This window comes from Misgurnus anguillicaudatus, unplaced genomic scaffold, assembly GCF_027580225.2.
Source record: "Misgurnus anguillicaudatus unplaced genomic scaffold, ASM2758022v2 HiC_scaffold_34, whole genome shotgun sequence".
Taxonomy (NCBI): Eukaryota; Metazoa; Chordata; class Actinopteri; order Cypriniformes; family Cobitidae; genus Misgurnus; species Misgurnus anguillicaudatus.
Genome location: NW_027395284.1, coordinates 4075090 through 4101027, shown reverse-complemented (window position 1 = coordinate 4101027; position 25938 = coordinate 4075090). Strand labels below are relative to the sequence as shown.

General features: G+C 35.5%; 3 long non-coding RNA genes, 5 other non-coding genes and 1 pseudogene across 8 annotated transcripts; all 9 read left to right on the top strand.

Annotated features, from left to right (window-relative positions):
- Positions 1 to 61: 61 nt before the first annotated feature.
- LOC129435997 (uncharacterized) lies at positions 62 to 7815 on the top strand. Its single transcript, XR_012368917.1, has 4 exons — positions 62 to 556; positions 5002 to 5195; positions 5426 to 5498; positions 6783 to 7815. It is a non-coding gene; the product is annotated as an uncharacterized lncRNA (long non-coding RNA).
- On the top strand, positions 4615 to 4805 carry LOC129436002 (U2 spliceosomal RNA). The gene has a single exon (XR_008641684.1). It is a non-coding gene; the product is annotated as a U2 spliceosomal RNA (small nuclear RNA).
- On the top strand, positions 5879 to 6043 carry LOC129435999 (U1 spliceosomal RNA). Its single transcript, XR_008641682.1, has one exon. It is a non-coding gene; the product is annotated as a U1 spliceosomal RNA (small nuclear RNA).
- A 278-nt stretch (positions 7816 to 8093) lies between the features above and the next one.
- LOC141363368 (uncharacterized) lies at positions 8094 to 16718 on the top strand. Its single transcript, XR_012368880.1, has 4 exons — positions 8094 to 9053; positions 13499 to 13692; positions 13923 to 13995; positions 15280 to 16718. It is a non-coding gene; the product is annotated as an uncharacterized lncRNA (long non-coding RNA).
- On the top strand, positions 13112 to 13302 carry LOC141363421 (U2 spliceosomal RNA). The gene has a single exon (XR_012368922.1). It is a non-coding gene; the product is annotated as a U2 spliceosomal RNA (small nuclear RNA).
- On the top strand, positions 14376 to 14540 carry LOC141363475 (U1 spliceosomal RNA). The gene has a single exon (XR_012368966.1). It is a non-coding gene; the product is annotated as a U1 spliceosomal RNA (small nuclear RNA).
- A 784-nt stretch (positions 16719 to 17502) lies between the features above and the next one.
- Positions 17503 to 24782, top strand: LOC141363369 (uncharacterized). The gene is made up of 3 exons (XR_012368881.1): positions 17503 to 18469; positions 22978 to 23171; positions 23402 to 24782. It is a non-coding gene; the product is annotated as an uncharacterized lncRNA (long non-coding RNA).
- On the top strand, positions 22609 to 22781 carry LOC141363427 (U2 spliceosomal RNA; annotated as a pseudogene).
- On the top strand, positions 23855 to 24019 carry LOC141363474 (U1 spliceosomal RNA). Its single transcript, XR_012368965.1, has one exon. It is a non-coding gene; the product is annotated as a U1 spliceosomal RNA (small nuclear RNA).
- Positions 24783 to 25938: the final 1156 nt, after the last annotated feature.

Below are 25938 nucleotides of genomic sequence, written 5' to 3'. Positions count from 1 at the left end.
ACTTGAAACCAAATAGAAGGGTCACACTGTTTTTTTTTTGTGGAGTGGACATGAACAAGCTGCAGGCATTCAAATGTTATTTGTAATTTATTGTCTTATTTCATATTTAAAAAATAGCTATACAACTGGTGTTCCTCAATTTTAGGGCCTATTTTGTTTAGTATATCAGTTTTGTTCAGTTTTTTATGTGCATGCAAAAAGCAATCAGCAAGCAAATTAACTGAAGCTTTACCTTCATGTTCTTTTTGTGTAAGTGATAACTGTTTCTGTATGTATTTTATGTATTTGTATGTTTTTTACACGTATAGAGTGAAATGCACACGGTGAGGAATGGACCCAGACCTTCAGTGCCAGACCTCTGACCCGTTAACCTCCATCCCGACAGCCAGCGCCTTCTCCGGCTCCCATTGCGGTATCGCTTCTCGGCTTTTTGGACAAGAACAAGTGGACACCGGGGACTACAAGTTTAAATGGATTTTTGACCTTCGGAAATGGAAGCGAGGCTTGCTCCGTCCACTCCGTTCATCGACTCGGGCGCTTTCCGGGCACAAATAAGGTGAGTTTAAAACCAGAGTTTGCTTCTTTTGTGCGTGGTTGCCAGTTTGGTTTCCAATCCGTGATCTATATGATGTTGCGCGTTCTATAATATGTTTCTCGTTCGCTCAGTACTTTTGTGTGTTTCATTTCCACGTAAAGCTAACACCAAAACGATTGTGGAGAGCGCTATATAGATTGTTTTCAAAGAAAAAACAACAACGAGAAACAAACCCATGTTAAAATGGGTCAAATTATTTAGGCGGAGCACGCTGTCGCGTTGAACAAAGACAATGGCGCGTGCACACAACGAATGTGTATTGTGGAAAAGTTTGGCCCATATGCAGGTTCGCATGTGTCTTCGGTGGATACTAAAAAGATAAACATCTGCCCGGTGATCTAGTTTGTAGACAATATTTTTATATATGCAATCGAAGTGAATTTAAACAAGCAAAAAATCGGCCAGTGGGGTAGGACAGTTTTTCTTGAAATAGTATTTATGGGAAAAGTTCACGACTTTTTTTCTTACCCTTTAGGCAGATTTATTTGCTTGTTTTAAGCATAAAATAATCATAAACAGGAAAACGAATTGTATAGGCGGAGCACACGGGTTTTTTTTCGTTCAAAGAAAAAAAGCAGCGTGGCACGAAGGAATGTTTGACTGAAATGGAATTTCGCCCTCTATTTTCCTTACAAACATAAACCAGAGAGAAGGGCCAGATGGCATCGTGTTGTACCTTGTATTCGGTGATTGAAATCGAAAAAAAATCGAATAGATCTATATATAAACACAATTGTTTTGTTGAACAGAGACAATGGCGGCATGCTCCAGCGTCGCCTATATGCCCATTTCACAAAATGGCGGCTTTGACCGGAAGTAGGGAAAACATTTTACTGTAATGACGGGGGTCGTTGTCCAAAGTGTGCCCATTTGAAGAAGTACATACACGTTTAACTTCTCATTTCTTTAGACTGAATAATTGTTTCTTATTAATTCCAAAGTATGTGACGTGATGATCTAATCGTATGTGTTATTCCTCGTTTGCTTGCATGTGTAACCTTTGGTTAAAGGTATGAAAAGGAACCGACTAGGTCACCTGGGTTATTTATTCACACAGGAAAATAGATTGAACCCAAGAGAAAAAATAAACAAACAAAAAAGTTACAAAAATATGAAAAGGACCCTGCTGGTTCGGATGGGATTAAAGACAGAGACGTGACTCTCCAAAAATAGTACAAATTTATTTTTTACAGAAAGTGCTTAAAAATATTTAAAAGATAAAATTTACGGCCCACCGGTTATTTACCCACAATTGGAGAGACTAGATTAAATCCACTTTTTAACAGAAGGGACAAACCACACAGCAAATCAGTGCATAGTTCTTAAAAGCAGTGACGAACCAAAAATAAACCAAAACACACAAACATACTCTCGCCTTCTGTTTAAGTCTCAAAAACCACCGCTCAGATATTACATGTGGAAATAGTTATATAAATGGTACATACACTTATATACACACGTAAAGAAAGAAAAAAACTGCAGGACAGCAAAATACAGTTAACTCCCGATGACTATTTAAACAGCGTCCAAGCGGCTCACGGAGCAAAAATACAAAGCCTTTTAGTTTAATAAACTTCCACAAAAAATAAATATCAAATCCTTACGCAAACATGTATGCGACGAGACTTAAATCATGCAAAACATGAATGGTAACCAGACGTGCTTGTTGTGTACAGGGAGTGCATTTATTTGTAAACTTTTGCTAAATCAAAATGGTTTATTTTTTATTTTACTTTTTTACCTGGGTTTTTGGGAATACTTTTATATATTTCACAGCTATATAATTGGTTATAATAACGCACTTTTTGTTTATGAGCACGTTGAAATACATTAACACAGGATAATGCGGCAACAAATCAAATGTGCATTTAAATGCAACAAGCAAAATAAATAAAGCAAATCCATGCAAGCAAACGAGGAATAAAACACACCGCGATTAGAAAATCAGATCGCATACTTTGTAATTGAAAATAAATAATAATTAATTCTAAAGAAATAAGAAGTAAAATGTGTAAGTATTCCTCAAAATGTGCTTTGGACCAAGACCCCGTTCATCACAGCAAACGGGAGCAGACCCGAATAGGTATGTCTAGTTGTTTTATTTAAAATTTCCAGCCGTCTGTAAATTCATGTTTGGAAGAAAAAAGTAAATTAAGGTCTGTCTTGCTGTTATTGTCTTGTTTTCTAGTAAATATCTGACAATTCTTAAATCGAGATGCATTTACTTGTTACGCAAAGTGGCTTAAGATGTTATGTATTGTAATAATTGAAATAAATTACAAAAATCAACAGGTTTATATTTAAAACAAGTAAAAATATCTGCCGGCGGGGTAAGAAAAATAAACTTAATTTCAGTTTCAACTTAATTCAATAATAAACTCAATTTAGGTTTATTTCCCTTAACCCACTGGCATATATTTTTACTTGATTTAGGCCTTAACCTATTACATTTTAGAATTGATTTCAGTAAACAAGACTTAAAATCTAAGCCACTTTGCTTAACAAGAAAATGCATCTCGATTTAAGAATTATTTTTTTACTCGAAAACAGGAAAAAAGTAGCAAGTAAACGAACAGATTTGGATGTTTAAAACACTTAAACACTTTTTTCACTCTACCCTTCATATTACAGCTGTCGAAAAACCACAGCAACGTCGACAGACCTGGAAGCATAGCTGTTTGCTTGTTGCGTTTAAATGGACATTTGATTTCTTTACCAGCATTGGATTTAGACCATTCAATGAGAATAGTTAACAGCGTTCATTATGATTGATAAGCCCTTAATGGAGAATGAAGTCTGCATACATTAAAAGCCTTATTTTATTCCAAAATGTATGCGACGAAACTTAAATCACGCAAAATATGAATGGTAACGAGACGTGCTTGTTGTGTACAGGGAGTGCATTTATTTGTAAACTTTTGCTAAATCAAAATGGTTTATTTTTTATTTGCTTTTTTTACCTGGGTTTTACCAGGTTCGCATTCCGGACATTTTTAATCCACAGTGTATGCAGTTATTTAGTAGAAAATGATATGCTGTTTTTTGGTAGAATTTTGTGTGAGCTAAAGAAAGTGATGCCAACCCAGCAAATACAAAAACGTTATAAAAACGTTTTGTGTTTGCTGGGAATACTTTTATATATTTCGCAGCTATATAATGAATTATAATAACGCACTTTTTGCTTATAAACAAATACATTGAAATACATTAACACGGAATGATGCGGCAACAAATCAAATGTGCAACAAGCTAAATAAATAAATAAATAGAAAATCAGATCGCATACTTTGTAATTGAAAATAAATAATAATTCATTCTAAAGAAATAAGAAGTAAAATGTGTAAGTATTCCTCAAAATGTGCTTTGGACTAAGACCCCCTTCATCACAGCAAACGGGAGCAGACCCGAATAGGTATGTCTAGTTATTTTGTTTAAAATTTCCAGCCGTCTGTAAATTCATGTTTGGAAGTTTTTGTCTTGTTTTCTAGTAAATATCTGACCATTCTTAAATCGAGATGCATTTACTTGTTAAGCAAAGTGGCTTAAGATATTATGTGTTGTAATAATTGAAATAAATTCTAAAAAGCAACAGGTTTATATTTAAAACAAGTAAAAATATCTGCCGGTGGGGTAAGAAAAATAAACTTAATTTCTGTTCCAACTTAATGCAATAATAAACTCAATTTAGGTTTATTTCCCTTAAACCACTGGCATATATTTTTACTTGATTTAGGCCTTAACCTATTACATTTTAGAATTTATTTCAGTAAACAAGACTTAAAATCTAAGCCACTTTGCTTAAGAAAATGCATCTCGATTTAAGAATTCTTTTTTACTCGAAAACAGGAAAAAAATACAAAGTAAACGAACAGATTTGGATGTTTAAAACACTTTAACACTTTTTTTTCACTCTACCCTTCATATTACATACTACTTCATATTAGAGTTAAATGCCCGCTAGCCTCCACCCCGAAAGCCAGCGCCTTCGCCGGCTCCCCTTTGGCTGCGTCTATTGCGGTATCGCTTCTCGGCCTTTTGGCTAAGATCAAGTGTAGTATCTGTTCTTATCAGTTTAATGTCTGATACGTCTCCTACCCGGGGACTATACGTTAAATGGATTTTTGACCTTCGGAAATGGAAGCGGAGCTTGCTCCTTCCACTCCATGCATCGACGTGGTATTGCAGTGTTTCCATGAACGGTGCGCTCCCCTTCTCGGGGACAAATAAGTTAGGTAAAAAACAGAATTTGTTTCTTTTGTGCGTGAATGACAGAGTGTTTTTTAATTCGTGTGTTTTAAAAGTGCTGTGTATTCGTTGGCATTATTGGTTTAACGAAAAGCTTGCATGGAAATGAACACGCTGATAACGAAATGTTTTTGTAATGTATTTAATTATTTTCCTTACAGTTTGCGGAGGTGATACCAGGACGAATTAAACAGCCTCGACACAGCTGAAGGCGCAAGAAAATCGTACGAGACAGTTTGGGATGTTAAAAACACCTGAAAACTTTTTTTCCACTACCCTTCATACTACAGCGGTCGAAAAACCACAGCAACGTCGACACGCCTGGAAGCATAGCTGTATTTGTTTAAGACAACGGGTAAAGTATTTTCTTGATTACCTAAATGACTTGCAGTAAGAAAATATTTTAATTTATAATGATAACTCTGTCATCATTTATTCATCCTCGTGTTGTTTTCAACCTGTATGCATTCGTATTTTGGAGGTGACACGATGACGACTTAAACATCATCGACACAGCTGAAAAAGCGAACGAGACAGATTGGGATGTTCAAAACACCTGAAAACTTTTTTTTCACTGTACTACAGCTGTCGAAGAACCACAGCAACGTCGGCAGATCTGGAAGCATAGCTGTATTTGTTTAACTCACAACGACAACGGGTAAGTCATTGAGCCCTTGTGTTTTTATTTATCCACGTTCTAAAATTGCTATGCTTTCGTTGTTTCTCGATTGCTCTGTACATTTCTTTGTTTCTATTCCACGTAAAGTTACTTTGTAATAACGAAACGATATATTGAAATGCGCTATTTAAATCCATTTGATTTAAATTGTTTCACGTTTTTCTCTCTGCACGGTTTAACCGGGCTGGAAACGGAAAATGGGTAGATCTCGAAGAATATTTGGTTTCAGACCTGGCTTCGTGCGCCTTTCCACCTGGTCACACACAGTAATGAAATGGTAGTCGGACGGCCTTCGGGGGCGCCGTCGATGCGATCGGTCACAGGAAGATGCGGCCGTCTGGCCTCAAAGGCTGTTGCTCATACTTACCTGGCAGGGGAGATACCATGATCATGAAGGTGGTTCACCCAGGGCGAGGCTCAGCCATTGCACTCCGGTTGTGCTGACCCTTTGCGAATTCCCCAAATGTGGGAATCTCGACTGCAAAATTTCTGATAGTGGGGGACTGCGTTCGCGCTCTCCCCTGGCCTTTGTGTTAAAAATAGATTCGTTTGTCTTTTTACGGAAAATCCAAGAGACGCCTAACCACGGCACAAGAACGCATTGGTCATCAAAAAGCGGCTATTAAACGACTACATAACTTCTAATAGACCGCGAATATGTGTCTAGGCTAAAACAAGGCTTAATTTGGGCTGTCAGTGAAAATCTAATAGACGTTTGACCGTTCCCCAAGTATAGACTGGCCATTAAATAGAACCACAATCAAACAGCTACATGTCTAAGAGACATTCAACAAAATAATGCTTAGATGATTCTTTTACTTACAATGTAAGCGGTTCTCAGGAATGGCAATCATCCAAACTAATAAATTATAAAGCTTTTAAAAGAAAATGACAACCGTTAAACAACCTAGACAACGTTGGGCAGTACAAAATGCTTAGAAATACAAGACAAAACGAAATATTGTACATGAATGTACATTAAAACAAGCCAACAAATCTGCCAATGGGCTAAGACAATTTTTCTTGAATTAGGTGTTTAAATCTAGATTTGTTTCTAACCCCTTTGGCAGATTTATTTGCTTGTTTTAAGCCCAAATTCACTTAAATTTTATGTTTTTTCTCCCGAAAGGCTAGGCTTATTTTCTTATGTCCTTTTGCTCATCAAAATAATGCATCTTATTTTAAGACTTTTTAGATATTTGCATAGTTAAAAAGGATTTTTTGTGCAATGTATTCATTCATTCGCTACCCTTCATACTACAGCTGTCGAAAAACCACAGCAACGTCGACAGACCTGGAAGCAAAGCTGTATTTGTTTAACTTGCAAAGACAACGGGTAAAGTATTTTCTTGATTACCTAAATGACTTGCAGTAAGAAAATATTTCAATTTATAATAATGATAATTCTGTCATCATTTACTCATCCTCGTGTTGTTTTAAACCTGTATGCGTTCGTTTTTTCTGATTAACACAAAAGAAGATATTTTGAGGAATGATGGTAAACCCACAGCAGATAGTGACCATTGACTTCCATAGTAGGAATAAAAAAATATGATGAAATTTAATAGGTACCATCGACTGTGTGCTAACCATCATTTTTCAAAATATTTTCTTCATCATTTATCACGATACTTCCAAAATATTTTTTTCCTACTATGGAAGTCAATGATAATGTATTTCATTATTTGCTTTACAAGCCTGAAAATGATAGGTTGGAATCCAGGCGACAGGATTCTATGGTAGTCAAAAACAGGCAAACAAGTAAAATAATCACCATTTACTTTTAAAGCATTTTGAAAATTGCTTGCTTATGCTGGGAGTAAAGGTATTTAATGCAGTGCGCATCCTGTTTAAAAGGTAAGGTATGATTCTTTTAAAGCTGACACATTTGCCTCATTAAAATAACAGAAATGTACTGTTTCAACATTTTGGAGCCGGTGTGTCTGTGTTCTTGGGGCACATCTAAATGTAAGAGCAGAATTGCTTAATATTCTTCTCTATTTCTTGTATAGGTCAATTATGAGTGAAGAACCGTTCACCAAATGAAGACCACAGCCAGGTGACGGGATTGTGTGGTAATCACAAACAGGTTGAAAATTGAAGTTCTGTGTGTTCTTTTTGTACTTTATTTCTGCAGGTAAGCACCATACCGTAAGCTTCATTCCCTTTATAACAGGCAAGGTTCATACTGTTTTATTCTTTTATACTGTTTTATTTTAAATCATTCAGTAAATGCAAAGTTAAACCGATGGTGTTTTTAATCTAGATTTAAAAGTGCCTACTGTTGAAACACATCTGATCTCATTTGAAAGCTGATTCCAGCTACAGGTTCATACTGTTGTATTCTTTTATACTGTTTCATTCGTACTGTTTTAAATCATTCAGTAAATGCAAAGTTAAACTGATGTGTTTTTAATCTAGGTTTAAAAGTGCCTACTGTTGAAACACATCTGATCTCATCCGAAAGCTGATTCCAGCTACAGGTTCATACTGTTGTATTCTTTTATACTGTTTCATTCGTACTGTTTTAAATCATTCAGTAAATGCAAAGTTAAACCGTCGTGTTTTTCATCTAGATTTAAAAGTGTCTACCGTTGAAACACATCTGATCTCTTCTGAAAGCTGATTCCAGCTCCAGGTGGCATATTAACTGAATGCTGATGCACCTTGTATTTCGATTGCTTTGTATGCTTGAAACATGTGAAGAATTGACAATAAATAATCTTTATCAAGTGTTATACATTAAAAAGTGGATAAGTAACAAAAATGTCACTCCTGACAGCTGATAAATTAATGTTTTTTTATAGCACCATTGAGGCGAGCACTTTTCAAGGCAAGATTCTTTATAGAACCTTATAAAAAGTTTCCATATAGTACCAAAAAACGGGTTCTGCTGTGGTTACATGCTGAGGAACCCTTATTTGGTACTTTTTAGGAGCATTTGTCTTAAGAGTGTTGCATAGGTTCGAAACTTTCAAACTTGAAACCAAATAGAAGGGTCACACTGTTTTTTTTTTGTGGAGTGGACATGAACAAGCTGCAGGCATTCAAATGTTATTTGTAATTTATTGTCTTATTTCATATTTAAAAAATAGCTATACAACTGGTGTTCCTCAATTTTAGGGCCTATTTTGTTTAGTATATCAGTTTTGTTCAGTTTTTTATGTGCATGCAAAAAGCAATCAGCAAGCAAATTAACTGAAGCTTTACCTTCATGTTCTTTTTGTGTAAGTGATAACTGTTTCTGTATGTATTTTATGTATTTGTATGTTTTTTACACGTATAGAGTGAAATGCACACGGTGAGGAATGGACCCAGACCTTCAGTGCCAGACCTCTGACCCGTTAACCTCCATCCCGACAGCCAGCGCCTTCTCCGGCTCCCATTGCGGTATCGCTTCTCGGCTTTTTGGACAAGAACAAGTGGACACCGGGGACTACAAGTTTAAATGGATTTTTGACCTTCGGAAATGGAAGCGAGGCTTGCTCCGTCCACTCCGTTCATCGACTCGGGCGCTTTCCGGGCACAAATAAGGTGAGTTTAAAACCAGAGTTTGCTTCTTTTGTGCGTGGTTGCCAGTTTGGTTTCCAATCCGTGATCTATATGATGTTGCGCGTTCTATAATATGTTTCTCGTTCGCTCAGTACTTTTGTGTGTTTCATTTCCACGTAAAGCTAACACCAAAACGATTGTGGAGAGCGCTATATAGATTGTTTTCAAAGAAAAAACAACAACGAGAAACAAACCCATGTTAAAATGGGTCAAATTATTTAGGCGGAGCACGCTGTCGCGTTGAACAAAGACAATGGCGCGTGCACACAACGAATGTGTATTGTGGAAAAGTTTGGCCCATATGCAGGTTCGCATGTGTCTTCGGTGGATACTAAAAAGATAAACATCTGCCCGGTGATCTAGTTTGTAGACAATATTTTTATATATGCAATCGAAGTGAATTTAAACAAGCAAAAAATCGGCCAGTGGGGTAGGACAGTTTTTCTTGAAATAGTATTTATGGGAAAAGTTCACGACTTTTTTTCTTACCCTTTAGGCAGATTTATTTGCTTGTTTTAAGCATAAAATAATCATAAACAGGAAAACGAATTGTATAGGCGGAGCACACGGGTTTTTTTTCGTTCAAAGAAAAAAAGCAGCGTGGCACGAAGGAATGTTTGACTGAAATGGAATTTCGCCCTCTATTTTCCTTACAAACATAAACCAGAGAGAAGGGCCAGATGGCATCGTGTTGTACCTTGTATTCGGTGATTGAAATCGAAAAAAAATCGAATAGATCTATATATAAACACAATTGTTTTGTTGAACAGAGACAATGGCGGCATGCTCCAGCGTCGCCTATATGCCCATTTCACAAAATGGCGGCTTTGACCGGAAGTAGGGAAAACATTTTACTGTAATGACGGGGGTCGTTGTCCAAAGTGTGCCCATTTGAAGAAGTACATACACGTTTAACTTCTCATTTCTTTAGACTGAATAATTGTTTCTTATTAATTCCAAAGTATGTGACGTGATGATCTAATCGTATGTGTTATTCCTCGTTTGCTTGCATGTGTAACCTTTGGTTAAAGGTATGAAAAGGAACCGACTAGGTCACCTGGGTTATTTATTCACACAGGAAAATAGATTGAACCCAAGAGAAAAAATAAACAAACAAAAAAGTTACAAAAATATGAAAAGGACCCTGCTGGTTCGGATGGGATTAAAGACAGAGACGTGACTCTCCAAAAATAGTACAAATTTATTTTTTACAGAAAGTGCTTAAAAATATTTAAAAGATAAAATTTACGGCCCACCGGTTATTTACCCACAATTGGAGAGACTAGATTAAATCCACTTTTTAACAGAAGGGACAAACCACACAGCAAATCAGTGCATAGTTCTTAAAAGCAGTGACGAACCAAAAATAAACCAAAACACACAAACATACTCTCGCCTTCTGTTTAAGTCTCAAAAACCACCGCTCAGATATTACATGTGGAAATAGTTATATAAATGGTACATACACTTATATACACACGTAAAGAAAGAAAAAAACTGCAGGACAGCAAAATACAGTTAACTCCCGATGACTATTTAAACAGCGTCCAAGCGGCTCACGGAGCAAAAATACAAAGCCTTTTAGTTTAATAAACTTCCACAAAAAATAAATATCAAATCCTTACGCAAACATGTATGCGACGAGACTTAAATCATGCAAAACATGAATGGTAACCAGACGTGCTTGTTGTGTACAGGGAGTGCATTTATTTGTAAACTTTTGCTAAATCAAAATGGTTTATTTTTTATTTTACTTTTTTACCTGGGTTTTTGGGAATACTTTTATATATTTCACAGCTATATAATTGGTTATAATAACGCACTTTTTGTTTATGAGCACGTTGAAATACATTAACACAGGATAATGCGGCAACAAATCAAATGTGCATTTAAATGCAACAAGCAAAATAAATAAAGCAAATCCATGCAAGCAAACGAGGAATAAAACACACCGCGATTAGAAAATCAGATCGCATACTTTGTAATTGAAAATAAATAATAATTAATTCTAAAGAAATAAGAAGTAAAATGTGTAAGTATTCCTCAAAATGTGCTTTGGACCAAGACCCCGTTCATCACAGCAAACGGGAGCAGACCCGAATAGGTATGTCTAGTTGTTTTATTTAAAATTTCCAGCCGTCTGTAAATTCATGTTTGGAAGAAAAAAGTAAATTAAGGTCTGTCTTGCTGTTATTGTCTTGTTTTCTAGTAAATATCTGACAATTCTTAAATCGAGATGCATTTACTTGTTACGCAAAGTGGCTTAAGATGTTATGTATTGTAATAATTGAAATAAATTACAAAAATCAACAGGTTTATATTTAAAACAAGTAAAAATATCTGCCGGCGGGGTAAGAAAAATAAACTTAATTTCAGTTTCAACTTAATTCAATAATAAACTCAATTTAGGTTTATTTCCCTTAACCCACTGGCATATATTTTTACTTGATTTAGGCCTTAACCTATTACATTTTAGAATTGATTTCAGTAAACAAGACTTAAAATCTAAGCCACTTTGCTTAACAAGAAAATGCATCTCGATTTAAGAATTATTTTTTTACTCGAAAACAGGAAAAAAGTAGCAAGTAAACGAACAGATTTGGATGTTTAAAACACTTAAACACTTTTTTCACTCTACCCTTCATATTACAGCTGTCGAAAAACCACAGCAACGTCGACAGACCTGGAAGCATAGCTGTTTGCTTGTTGCGTTTAAATGGACATTTGATTTCTTTACCAGCATTGGATTTAGACCATTCAATGAGAATAGTTAACAGCGTTCATTATGATTGATAAGCCCTTAATGGAGAATGAAGTCTGCATACATTAAAAGCCTTATTTTATTCCAAAATGTATGCGACGAAACTTAAATCACGCAAAATATGAATGGTAACGAGACGTGCTTGTTGTGTACAGGGAGTGCATTTATTTGTAAACTTTTGCTAAATCAAAATGGTTTATTTTTTATTTGCTTTTTTTACCTGGGTTTTACCAGGTTCGCATTCCGGACATTTTTAATCCACAGTGTATGCAGTTATTTAGTAGAAAATGATATGCTGTTTTTTGGTAGAATTTTGTGTGAGCTAAAGAAAGTGATGCCAACCCAGCAAATACAAAAACGTTATAAAAACGTTTTGTGTTTGCTGGGAATACTTTTATATATTTCGCAGCTATATAATGAATTATAATAACGCACTTTTTGCTTATAAACAAATACATTGAAATACATTAACACGGAATGATGCGGCAACAAATCAAATGTGCAACAAGCTAAATAAATAAATAAATAGAAAATCAGATCGCATACTTTGTAATTGAAAATAAATAATAATTCATTCTAAAGAAATAAGAAGTAAAATGTGTAAGTATTCCTCAAAATGTGCTTTGGACTAAGACCCCCTTCATCACAGCAAACGGGAGCAGACCCGAATAGGTATGTCTAGTTATTTTGTTTAAAATTTCCAGCCGTCTGTAAATTCATGTTTGGAAGTTTTTGTCTTGTTTTCTAGTAAATATCTGACCATTCTTAAATCGAGATGCATTTACTTGTTAAGCAAAGTGGCTTAAGATATTATGTGTTGTAATAATTGAAATAAATTCTAAAAAGCAACAGGTTTATATTTAAAACAAGTAAAAATATCTGCCGGTGGGGTAAGAAAAATAAACTTAATTTCTGTTCCAACTTAATGCAATAATAAACTCAATTTAGGTTTATTTCCCTTAAACCACTGGCATATATTTTTACTTGATTTAGGCCTTAACCTATTACATTTTAGAATTTATTTCAGTAAACAAGACTTAAAATCTAAGCCACTTTGCTTAAGAAAATGCATCTCGATTTAAGAATTCTTTTTTACTCGAAAACAGGAAAAAAATACAAAGTAAACGAACAGATTTGGATGTTTAAAACACTTTAACACTTTTTTTTCACTCTACCCTTCATATTACATACTACTTCATATTAGAGTTAAATGCCCGCTAGCCTCCACCCCGAAAGCCAGCGCCTTCGCCGGCTCCCCTTTGGCTGCGTCTATTGCGGTATCGCTTCTCGGCCTTTTGGCTAAGATCAAGTGTAGTATCTGTTCTTATCAGTTTAATGTCTGATACGTCTCCTACCCGGGGACTATACGTTAAATGGATTTTTGACCTTCGGAAATGGAAGCGGAGCTTGCTCCTTCCACTCCATGCATCGACGTGGTATTGCAGTGTTTCCATGAACGGTGCGCTCCCCTTCTCGGGGACAAATAAGTTAGGTAAAAAACAGAATTTGTTTCTTTTGTGCGTGAATGACAGAGTGTTTTTTAATTCGTGTGTTTTAAAAGTGCTGTGTATTCGTTGGCATTATTGGTTTAACGAAAAGCTTGCATGGAAATGAACACGCTGATAACGAAATGTTTTTGTAATGTATTTAATTATTTTCCTTACAGTTTGCGGAGGTGATACCAGGACGAATTAAACAGCCTCGACACAGCTGAAGGCGCAAGAAAATCGTACGAGACAGTTTGGGATGTTAAAAACACCTGAAAACTTTTTTTCCACTACCCTTCATACTACAGCGGTCGAAAAACCACAGCAACGTCGACACGCCTGGAAGCATAGCTGTATTTGTTTAAGACAACGGGTAAAGTATTTTCTTGATTACCTAAATGACTTGCAGTAAGAAAATATTTTAATTTATAATGATAACTCTGTCATCATTTATTCATCCTCGTGTTGTTTTCAACCTGTATGCATTCGTATTTTGGAGGTGACACGATGACGACTTAAACATCATCGACACAGCTGAAAAAGCGAACGAGACAGATTGGGATGTTCAAAACACCTGAAAACTTTTTTTTCACTGTACTACAGCTGTCGAAGAACCACAGCAACGTCGGCAGATCTGGAAGCATAGCTGTATTTGTTTAACTCACAACGACAACGGGTAAGTCATTGAGCCCTTGTGTTTTTATTTATCCACGTTCTAAAATTGCTATGCTTTCGTTGTTTCTCGATTGCTCTGTACATTTCTTTGTTTCTATTCCACGTAAAGTTACTTTGTAATAACGAAACGATATATTGAAATGCGCTATTTAAATCCATTTGATTTAAATTGTTTCACGTTTTTCTCTCTGCACGGTTTAACCGGGCTGGAAACGGAAAATGGGTAGATCTCGAAGAATATTTGGTTTCAGACCTGGCTTCGTGCGCCTTTCCACCTGGTCACACACAGTAATGAAATGGTAGTCGGACGGCCTTCGGGGGCGCCGTCGATGCGATCGGTCACAGGAAGATGCGGCCGTCTGGCCTCAAAGGCTGTTGCTCATACTTACCTGGCAGGGGAGATACCATGATCATGAAGGTGGTTCACCCAGGGCGAGGCTCAGCCATTGCACTCCGGTTGTGCTGACCCTTTGCGAATTCCCCAAATGTGGGAATCTCGACTGCAAAATTTCTGATAGTGGGGGACTGCGTTCGCGCTCTCCCCTGGCCTTTGTGTTAAAAATAGATTCGTTTGTCTTTTTACGGAAAATCCAAGAGACGCCTAACCACGGCACAAGAACGCATTGGTCATCAAAAAGCGGCTATTAAACGACTACATAACTTCTAATAGACCGCGAATATGTGTCTAGGCTAAAACAAGGCTTAATTTGGGCTGTCAGTGAAAATCTAATAGACGTTTGACCGTTCCCCAAGTATAGACTGGCCATTAAATAGAACCACAATCAAACAGCTACATGTCTAAGAGACATTCAACAAAATAATGCTTAGATGATTCTTTTACTTACAATGTAAGCGGTTCTCAGGAATGGCAATCATCCAAACTAATAAATTATAAAGCTTTTAAAAGAAAATGACAACCGTTAAACAACCTAGACAACGTTGGGCAGTACAAAATGCTTAGAAATACAAGACAAAACGAAATATTGTACATGAATGTACATTAAAACAAGCCAACAAATCTGCCAATGGGCTAAGACAATTTTTCTTGAATTAGGTGTTTAAATCTAGATTTGTTTCTAACCCCTTTGGCAGATTTATTTGCTTGTTTTAAGCCCAAATTCACTTAAATTTTATGTTTTTTCTCCCGAAAGGCTAGGCTTATTTTCTTATGTCCTTTTGCTCATCAAAATAATGCATCTTATTTTAAGACTTTTTAGATATTTGCATAGTTAAAAAGGATTTTTTGTGCAATGTATTCATTCATTCGCTACCCTTCATACTACAGCTGTCGAAAAACCACAGCAACGTCGACAGACCTGGAAGCAAAGCTGTATTTGTTTAACTTGCAAAGACAACGGGTAAAGTATTTTCTTGATTACCTAAATGACTTGCAGTAAGAAAATATTTCAATTTATAATAATGATAATTCTGTCATCATTTACTCATCCTCGTGTTGTTTTAAACCTGTATGCGTTCGTTTTTTCTGATTAACACAAAAGAAGATATTTTGAGGAATGATGGTAAACCCACAGCAGATAGTGACCATTGACTTCCATAGTAGGAATAAAAAAATATGATGAAATTTAATAGGTACCATCGACTGTGTGCTAACCATCATTTTTCAAAATATTTTCTTCATCATTTATCACGATACTTCCAAAATATTTTTTTCCTACTATGGAAGTCAATGATAATGTATTTCATTATTTGCTTTACAAGCCTGAAAATGATAGGTTGGAATCCAGGCGACAGGATTCTATGGTAGTCAAAAACAGGCAAACAAGTAAAATAATCACCATTTACTTTTAAAGCATTTTGAAAATTGCTTGCTTATGCTGGGAGTAAAGGTATTTAATGCAGTGCGCATCCTGTTTAAAAGGTAAGGTATGATTCTTTTAAAGCTGACACATTTGCCTCATTAAAATAACAGAAATGTACTGTTTCAACATTTTGGAGCCGGTGTGTCTGTGTTCTTGGGGCACATCTAAATGTAAGAGCAGAATTGCTTAATATTCTTCTCTATTTCTTGTATAGGTCAATTATGAGTGAAGAACCGTTCACCAAATGAAGACCACAGCCAGGTGACGGGATTGTGTGGTAATCACAAACAGGTTGAAAATTGAAGTTCTGTGTGTTCTTTTTGTACTTTATTTCTGCAGGTAAGCACCATACCGTAAGCTTCATTCCCTTTATAACAGGCAAGGTTCATACTGTTTTATTCTTTTATACTGTTTTATTTTAAATCATTCAGTAAATGCAAAGTTAAACCGATGGTGTTTTTAATCTAGATTTAAAAGTGCCTACTGTTGAAACACATCTGATCTCATCTGAAGCTGATTCCAGCTATACAGGTTCATACTGTTGTATTCTTTTATACTGTTTTATTCGTACTGTTTTAAATCATTCAGTAAATGCAAAGTTAAACCGATCATACTGTTGTATTCTTTTATACTGTTTTATTCGTACTGTTTTAAATCATTCAGTAAATGCAAAGTTAAACCGATCATACTGTTGTATTCTTTTATACTGTTTTATTCGTACTGTTTTAAATCATTCAGTAAATGCAAAGTTAAACCGATGTGTTTTTAATCTAGATTCAAAAGTGTCTTCTGTTGAAACACATCTGATCTCATTTGAAAGCTGATTCCAGCTACAGGTTCATACTGTTGTATTCTTTTATACTGTTTTATTCGTTCTGTTTTAAATCATTCAGTAAATGCAAAGTTAAACCGATCATACTGTTGTATTCTTTTATAATGTTTTATTCGTGCTGTTTATTCAGTAAATGCAAAGTTAAACCGTTGTGTCTTTAATCTAGATTTAAAAGTGCCTACTGTTGAAACACATCTGATCTCATCTGAAAGCTGATTCCAGCTACAGGTTTATACTGTTGTATTCTTTTATACTGTTTCATTCGTACTGTTTCAAATTCTTCAGTAAATGCAAAGTTAAACCGATGTGTCTTTAAATCTAGATTTAAAAGTGCCTACTGTTGAAACACATCTGATCTCATCTGAAAGCTGATTCCAGCTACAGGTTCATACTGTTGTATTCTTTTATACTGTTTTATTCGTACTGTTTTAAATCATTCAGTAAATGCAAAGTTAAACCGATCATACTGTTGTATTCTTTTATACTGTTTTATTCGTACTGTTTTATATTCTTCAGTAAATGCAAAGTTAAATCGATGTGTCTTTAATCTAGGTTTAAAAGTGCCCACTGTTGAAACACATCTGATCTCATTTGAAAGCTGATTCCAGCTACAGGTTCATACTGTTGTATTCTTTTATACTGTTTCATTCGTACTGTTTTAAATCATTCAGTAAATGCAAAGTTAAACTGATGTGTTTTTAATCTAGGTTTAAAAGTGCCTACTGTTGAAACACATCTGATCTCATCCGAAAGCTGATTCCAGCTACAGGTTCATACTGTTGTATTCTTTTATACTGTTTCATTCGTACTGTTTTAAATCATTCAGTAAATGCAAAGTTAAACCGTCGTGTTTTTCATCTAGATTTAAAAGTGTCTACCGTTGAAACACATCTGATCTCTTCTGAAAGCTGATTCCAGCTCCAGGTGGCATATTAACTGAATGCTGATGCACCTTGTATTTCGATTGCTTTGTATGCTTGAAACATGTGAAGAATTGACAATAAATAATCTTTATCAAGTGTTATACATTAAAAAGTGGATAAGTAACAAAAATGTCACTCCTGACAGCTGATAAATTAATGTTTTTTTATAGCACCATTGAGGCGAGCACTTTTCAAGGCAAGATTCTTTATAGAACCTTATAAAAAGTTTCCATATAGTACCAAAAAACGGGTTCTGCTGTGGTTACATGCTGAGGAACCCTTATTTGGTACTTTTTAGGAGCATTTGTCTTAAGAGTGTTGCATAGGTTCGAAACTTTCAAACTTGAAACCAAATAGAAGGGTCACACTGTTTTTTTTTTTTTGTGGAGTGGACATGAACAAGCTGCAGGCATTCAAATGTTATTTGTAATTTATTGTCTTATTTCATATTTAAAAAATAGCTATACAACTGGTGTTCCTCAATTTTAGGGCCTATTTTGTTTAGTATATCAGTTTTGTTCAGTTTTTTATGTGCATGCAAAAAGCAATCAGCAAGCAAATTAACTGAAGCTTTACCTTCATGTTCTTTTTGTGTAAGTGATAACTGTTTCTGTATGTATTTTATGTATTTGTATGTTTTTTACACGTATAGAGTGAAATGCACACGGTGAGGAATGGACCCAGACCTTCAGTGCCAGACCTCTGACCCGTTAACCTCCATCCCGACAGCCAGCGCCTTCTCCGGCTCCCATTGCGGTATCGCTTCTCGGCTTTTTGGACAAGAACAAGTGGACACCGGGGACTACAAGTTTAAATGGATTTTTGACCTTCGGAAATGGAAGCGAGGCTTGCTCCGTCCACTCCGTTCATCGACTCGGGCGCTTTCCGGGCACAAATAAGGTGAGTTTAAAACCAGAGTTTGCTTCTTTTGTGCGTGGTTGCCAGTTTGGTTTCCAATCCGTGATCTATATGATGTTGCGCGTTCTATAATATGTTTCTCGTTCGCTCAGTACTTTTGTGTGTTTCTATTCCACGTAAAGCTAACACCAAAACGATTGTGGAGAGCGCTATATAGATTGTTTTCAAAGAAAAAACAACAACGAGAAACAAACCCATGTTAAAATGGGTCAAATTATTTAGGCGGAGCACGCTGTCGCGTTGAACAAAGACAATGGCGCGTGCACACAACGAATGTGTATTGTGGAAAAGTTTGGCCCATATGCAGGTTCGCATGTGTCTTCGGTGGATACTAAAAAGATAAACATCTGCCCGGTGATCTAGTTTGTAGACAATATTTTTATATATGCAATCGAAGTGAATTTAAACAAGCAAAAAATCGGCCAGTGGGGTAGGACAGTTTTTCTTGAAATAGTATTTATGGGAAAAGTTCACGACTTTTTTTCTTACCCTTTAGGCAGATTTATTTGCTTGTTTTAAGCATAAAATAATCATAAACAGGAAAACGAATTGTATAGGCGGAGCACACGGGTTTTTTTTTCGTTCAAAGAAAAAAAGCAGCGTGGCACGAAGGAATGTTTGACTGAAATGGAATTTCGCCCTCTATTTTCCTTACAAACATAAACCAGAGAGAAGGGCCAGATGGCATCGTGTTGTACCTTGTATTCGGTGATTGAAATCGAAAAAAAATCGAATAGATCTATATATAAACACAATTGTTTTGTTGAACAGAGACAATGGCGGCATGCTCCAGCGTCGCCTATATGCCCATTTCACAAAATGGCGGCTTTGACCGGAAGTAGGGAAAACATTTTACTGTAATGACGGGGGTCGTTGTCCAAAGTGTGCCCATTTGAAGAAGTACATACACGTTTAACTTCTCATTTCTTTAGACTGAATAATTGTTTCTTATTAATTCCAAAGTATGTGACGTGATGATCTAATCGTATGTGTTATTCCTCGTTTGCTTGCATGTGTAACCTTTGGTTAAAGGTATGAAAAGGAACCGACTAGGTCACCTGGGTTATTTATTCACACAGGAAAATAGATTGAACCCAAGAGAAAAAATAAACAAACAAAAAAGTTACAAAAATATGAAAAGGACCCTGCTGGTTCGGATGGGATTAAAGACAGAGACGTGACTCTCCAAAAATAGTACAAATTTATTTTTTACAGAAAGTGCTTAAAAATATTTAAAAGATAAAATTTACGGCCCACCGGTTATTTACCCACAATTGGAGAGACTAGATTAAATCCACTTTTTAACAGAAGGGACAAACCACACAGCAAATCAGTGCATAGTTCTTAAAAGCAGTGACGAACCAAAAATAAACCAAAACACACAAACATACTCTCGCCTTCTGTTTAAGTCTCAAAAACCACCGCTCAGATATTACATGTGGAAATAGTTATATAAATGGTACATACACTTATATACACACGTAAAGAAAGAAAAAAACTGCAGGACAGCAAAATACAGTTAACTCCCGATGACTATTTAAACAGCGTCCAAGCGGCTCACGGAGCAAAAATACAAAGCCTTTTAGTTTAATAAACTTCCACAAAAAATAAATATCAAATCCTTACGCAAACATGTATGCGACGAGACTTAAATCATGCAAAACATGAATGGTAACCAGACGTGCTTGTTGTGTACAGGGAGTGCATTTATTTGTAAACTTTTGCTAAATCAAAATGGTTTATTTTTTATTTTACTTTTTTACCTGGGTTTTTGGGAATACTTTTATATATTTCACAGCTATATAATTGGTTATAATAACGCACTTTTTGTTTATGAGCACGTTGAAATACATTAACACAGGATAATGCGGCAACAAATCAAATGTGCATTTAAATGCAACAAGCAAAATAAATAAAGCAAATCCATGCAAGCAAACGAGGAATAAAACACACCGCGATTAGAAAATCAGATCGCATACTTTGTAATTGAAAATAAATAATAATTAATTCTAAAGAAATAAGAAGTAAAATGTGTAAGTATTCCTCAAAATGTGCTTTGGACCAAGACCCCGTTCATCACAGCAAACGGGAGCAGACCCGAATAGGTATGTCTAGTTGTTTTATTTAAAATTTCCAGCCGTCTGTAAATTCATGTTTGGAAGAAAAAAGTAAATTAAGGTCTGTCTTGCTGTTATTGTCTTGTTTTCTAGTAAATATCTGACAATTCTTAAATCGAGATGCATTTACTTGTTACGCAAAGTGGCTTAAGATGTTATGTATTGTAATAATTGAAATAAATTACAAAAATCAACAGGTTTATATTTAAAACAAGTAAAAATATCTGCCGGCGGGGTAAGAAAAATAAACTTAATTTCAGTTTCAACTTAATTCAATAATAAACTCAATTTAGGTTTATTTCCCTTAACCCACTGGCATATATTTTTACTTGATTTAGGCCTTAACCTATTACATTTTAGAATTGATTTCAGTAAACAAGACTTAAAATCTAAGCCACTTTGCTTAACAAGAAAATGCATCTCGATTTAAGAATTATTTTTTTACTCGAAAACAGGAAAAAAGTAGCAAGTAAACGAACAGATTTGGATGTTTAAAACACTTAAACACTTTTTTCACTCTACCCTTCATATTACAGCTGTCGAAAAACCACAGCAACGTCGACAGACCTGGAAGCATAGCTGTTTGCTTGTTGCGTTTAAATGGACATTTGATTTCTTTACCAGCATTGGATTTAGACCATTCAATGAGAATAGTTAACAGCGTTCATTATGATTGATAAGCCCTTAATGGAGAATGAAGTCTGCATACATTAAAAGCCTTATTTTATTCCAAAATGTATGCGACGAAACTTAAATCACGCAAAATATGAATGGTAACGAGACGTGCTTGTTGTGTACAGGGAGTGCATTTATTTGTAAACTTTTGCTAAATCAAAATGGTTTATTTTTTATTTGCTTTTTTTACCTGGGTTTTACCAGGTTCGCATTCCGGACATTTTTAATCCACAGTGTATGCAGTTATTTAGTAGAAAATGATATGCTCTTTTTTGGTAGAATTTTGTGTGAGCTAAAGAAAGTGATGCCAACCCAGCAAATACAAAAACGTTATAAAAACGTTTTGTGTTTGCTGGGAATACTTTTATATATTTCGCAGCTATATAATGAATTATAATAACGCACTTTTTGCTTACAAACAAATACATTGAAATACATTAACACGGAATGATGCGGCAACAAATCAAATGTGCAACAAGCTAAATAAATAAATAAATAGAAAATCAGATCGCATACTTTGTAATTGAAAATAAATAATAATTCATTCTAAAGAAATAAGAAGTAAAATGTGTAAGTATTCCTCAAAATGTGCTTTGGACTAAGACCCCCTTCATCACAGCAAACGGGAGCAGACCCGAATAGGTATGTCTAGTTATTTTGTTTAAAATTTCCAGCCGTCTGTAAATTCATGTTTGGAAGTTTTTGTCTTGTTTTCTAGTAAATATCTGACCATTCTTAAATCGAGATGCATTTACTTGTTAAGCAAAGTGGCTTAAGATATTATGTGTTGTAATAATTGAAATAAATTCTAAAAAGCAACAGGTTTATATTTAAAACAAGTAAAAATATCTGCCGGTGGGGTAAGAAAAATAAACTTAATTTCTGTTCCAACTTAATGCAATAATAAACTCAATTTAGGTTTATTTCCCTTAAACCACTGGCATATATTTTTACTTGATTTAGGCCTTAACCTATTACATTTTAGAATTTATTTCAGTAAACAAGACTTAAAATCTAAGCCACTTTGCTTAAGAAAATGCATCTCGATTTAAGAATTATTTTTTACTCGAAAACAGGAAAAAAATACAAAGTAAACGAACAGATTTGGATGTTTAAAACACTTTAACACTTTTTTTTCACTCTTTTTTTTCACTTTTTTAACACCCAGAAAAGATTTTAATAGTCCTATCTCTTTAAAAAAGTCTTAAATGTTATTTATTGTCTGACGTTTTAAAGATATTTTATTGAAATTAATGACTGTGACTGTGAATGTGAGTGTTTCTTTAAAGCCATGTTTGTTTTTGAAAAAAAGATGTGATGACAATAAAAAAATTTTCGAAAGAAAAAAATCTGTTCTTATCAGTTTAATGTCTGATACGTCTCCTACCCGGGGACTATACGTTAAATGGATTTTTGACCTTCGGAAATGGAAGCGGAGCTTGCTCCTTCCACTCCATGCATCGACGTGGTATTGCAGTGTTTCCATGAACGGTGCGCTCCCCTTCTCGGGGACAAATAAGTTAGGTAAAAAACAGAATTTGTTTCTTTTGTGCGTGAATGACAGAGTGTTTTTTAATTCGTGTGTTTTAAAAGTGCTGTGTATTCGTTGGCATTATTGGTTTAACGAAAAGCTTGCATGGAAATGAACACGCTGATAACGAAATGTTTTTGTAATGTATTTAATTATTTTCCTTACAGTTTGCGGAGGTGATACCAGGACGAATTAAACAGCCTCGACACAGCTGAAGGCGCAAGAAAATCGTACGAGACAGTTTGGGATGTTAAAAACACCTGAAAACTTTTTTTCCACTACCCTTCATACTACAGCGGTCGAAAAACCACAGCAACGTCGACACGCCTGGAAGCATAGCTGTATTTGTTTAAGACAACGGGTAAAGTATTTTCTTGATTACCTAAATGACTTGCAGTAAGAAAATATTTTAATTTATAATGATAACTCTGTCATCATTTATTCATCCTCGTGTTGTTTTCAACCTGTATGCATTCGTATTTTGGAGGTGACACGATGACGACTTAAACATCATCGACACAGCTGAAAAAGCGAACGAGACAGATTGGGATGTTCAAAACACCTGAAAACTTTTTTTTCACTGTACTACAGCTGTCGAAGAACCACAGCAACGTCGGCAGATCTGGAAGCATAGCTGTATTTGTTTAACTCACAACGACAACGGGTAAGTCATTGAGCCCTTGTGTTTTTATTTATCCACGTTCTAAAATTGCTATGCTTTCGTTGTTTCTCGATTGCTCTGTACATTTCTTTGTTTCTATTCCACGTAAAGTTACTTTGTAATAACGAAACGATATATTGAAATGCGCTATTTAAATCCATTTGATTTAAATTGTTTCACGTTTTTCTCTCTGCACGGTTTAACCGGGCTGGAAACGGAAAATGGGTAGATCTCGAAGAATATTTGGTTTCAGACCTGGCTTCGTGCGCCTTTCCACCTGGTCACACACAGTAATGAAATGGTAGTCGGACGGCCTTCGGGGGCGCCGTCGATGCGATCGGTCACAGGAAGATGCGGCCGTCTGGCCTCAAAGGCTGTTGCTCATACTTACCTGGCAGGGGAGATACCATGATCATGAAGGTGGTTCACCCAGGGCGAGGCTCAGCCATTGCACTCCGGTTGTGCTGACCCTTTGCGAATTCCCCAAATGTGGGAATCTCGACTGCAAAATTTCTGATAGTGGGGGACTGCGTTCGCGCTCTCCCCTGGCCTTTGTGTTAAAAATAGATTCGTTTGTCTTTTTACGGAAAATCCAAGAGACGCCTAACCACGGCACAAGAACGCATTGGTCATCAAAAAGCGGCTATTAAACGACTACATAACTTCTAATAGACCGCGAATATGTGTCTAGGCTAAAACAAGGCTTAATTTGGGCTGTCAGTGAAAATCTAATAGACGTTTGACCGTTCCCCAAGTATAGACTGGCCATTAAATAGAACCACAATCAAACAGCTACATGTCTAAGAGACATTCAACAAAATAATGCTTAGATGATTCTTTTACTTACAATGTAAGCGGTTCTCAGGAATGGCAATCATCCAAACTAATAAATTATAAAGCTTTTAAAAGAAAATGACAACCGTTAAACAACCTAGACAACGTTGGGCAGTACAAAATGCTTAGAAATACAAGACAAAACGAAATATTGTACATGAATGTACATTAAAACAAGCCAACAAATCTGCCAATGGGCTAAGACAATTTTTCTTGAATTAGGTGTTTAAATCTAGATTTGTTTCTAACCCCTTTGGCAGATTTATTTGCTTGTTTTAAGCCCAAATTCACTTAAATTTTATGTTTTTTCTCCCGAAAGGCTAGGCTTATTTTCTTATGTCCTTTTGCTCATCAAAATAATGCATCTTATTTTAAGACTTTTTAGATATTTGCATAGTTAAAAAGGATTTTTTGTGCAATGTATTCATTCATTCGCTACCCTTCATACTACAGCTGTCGAAAAACCACAGCAACGTCGACAGAACTGGAAGCAAAGCTGTATTTGTTTAACTTGCAAAGACAACGGGTAAAGTATTTTCTTGATTACCTAAATGACTTGCAGTAAGAAAATATTTCAATTTATAATAATGATAATTCTGTCATCATTTACTCATCCTCGTGTTGTTTTAAACCTGTATGCGTTCGTTTTTTCTGATTAACACAAAAGAAGATATTTTGAGGAATGATGGTAAACCCACAGCAGATAGTGACCATTGACTTCCATAGTAGGAATAAAAAAATATGATGAAATTTAATAGGTACCATCGACTGTGTGCTAACCATCATTTTTCAAAATATTTTCTTCATCATTTATCACGATAATTCCAAAATATTTTTTTTCCTACTATGGAAGTCAATGATAATGTATTTCATTATTTGCTTTACAAGCCTGAAAATGATAGGTTGGAATCCAGGCGACAGGATTCTATGGTAGTCAAAAACAGGCAAACAAGTAAAATAATCACCATTTACTTTTAAAGCATTTTGAAAATTGCTTGCTTATGCTGGGAGTAAAGGTATTTAATGCAGTGCGCATCCTGTTTAAAAGGTAAGGTATGATTCTTTTAAAGCTGACACATTTGCCACATTAAAATAACAGAAATGTACTGTTTCAACATTTTGGAGCCGGTGTGTCTGTGTTCTTGGGGCACATCTAAATGTAAGAGCAGAATTGCTTAATATTCTTCTCTATTTCTTGTATAGGTCAATTATGAGTGAAGAACCGTTCACCAAATGAAGACCACAGCCAGGTGACGGGATTGTGTGGTAATCACAAACAGGTTGAAAATTGAAGTTCTGTGTGTTCTTTTTGTACTTTATTTCTGCAGGTAAGCACCATACCGTAAGCTTCATTCCCTTTATAACAGGTAAGGTTCATACGGTTTTATTCTTTTATACTGTTTTATTTTAAATCATTCAGTAAATGCAAAGTTAAACCGATGGTGTTTTTAATCTAGATTTGAAAGTGCCTACTGTTGAAACACATCTGATCTCATCTGAAGCTGATTCCAGCTATACAGGTTCATACTGTTGTATTCTTTTATACTGTTTTATTCGTACTGTTTTAAATCATTCAGTAAATGCAAAGTTAAACCGATCATACTGTTGTATTCTTTTATACTGTTTTATTCGT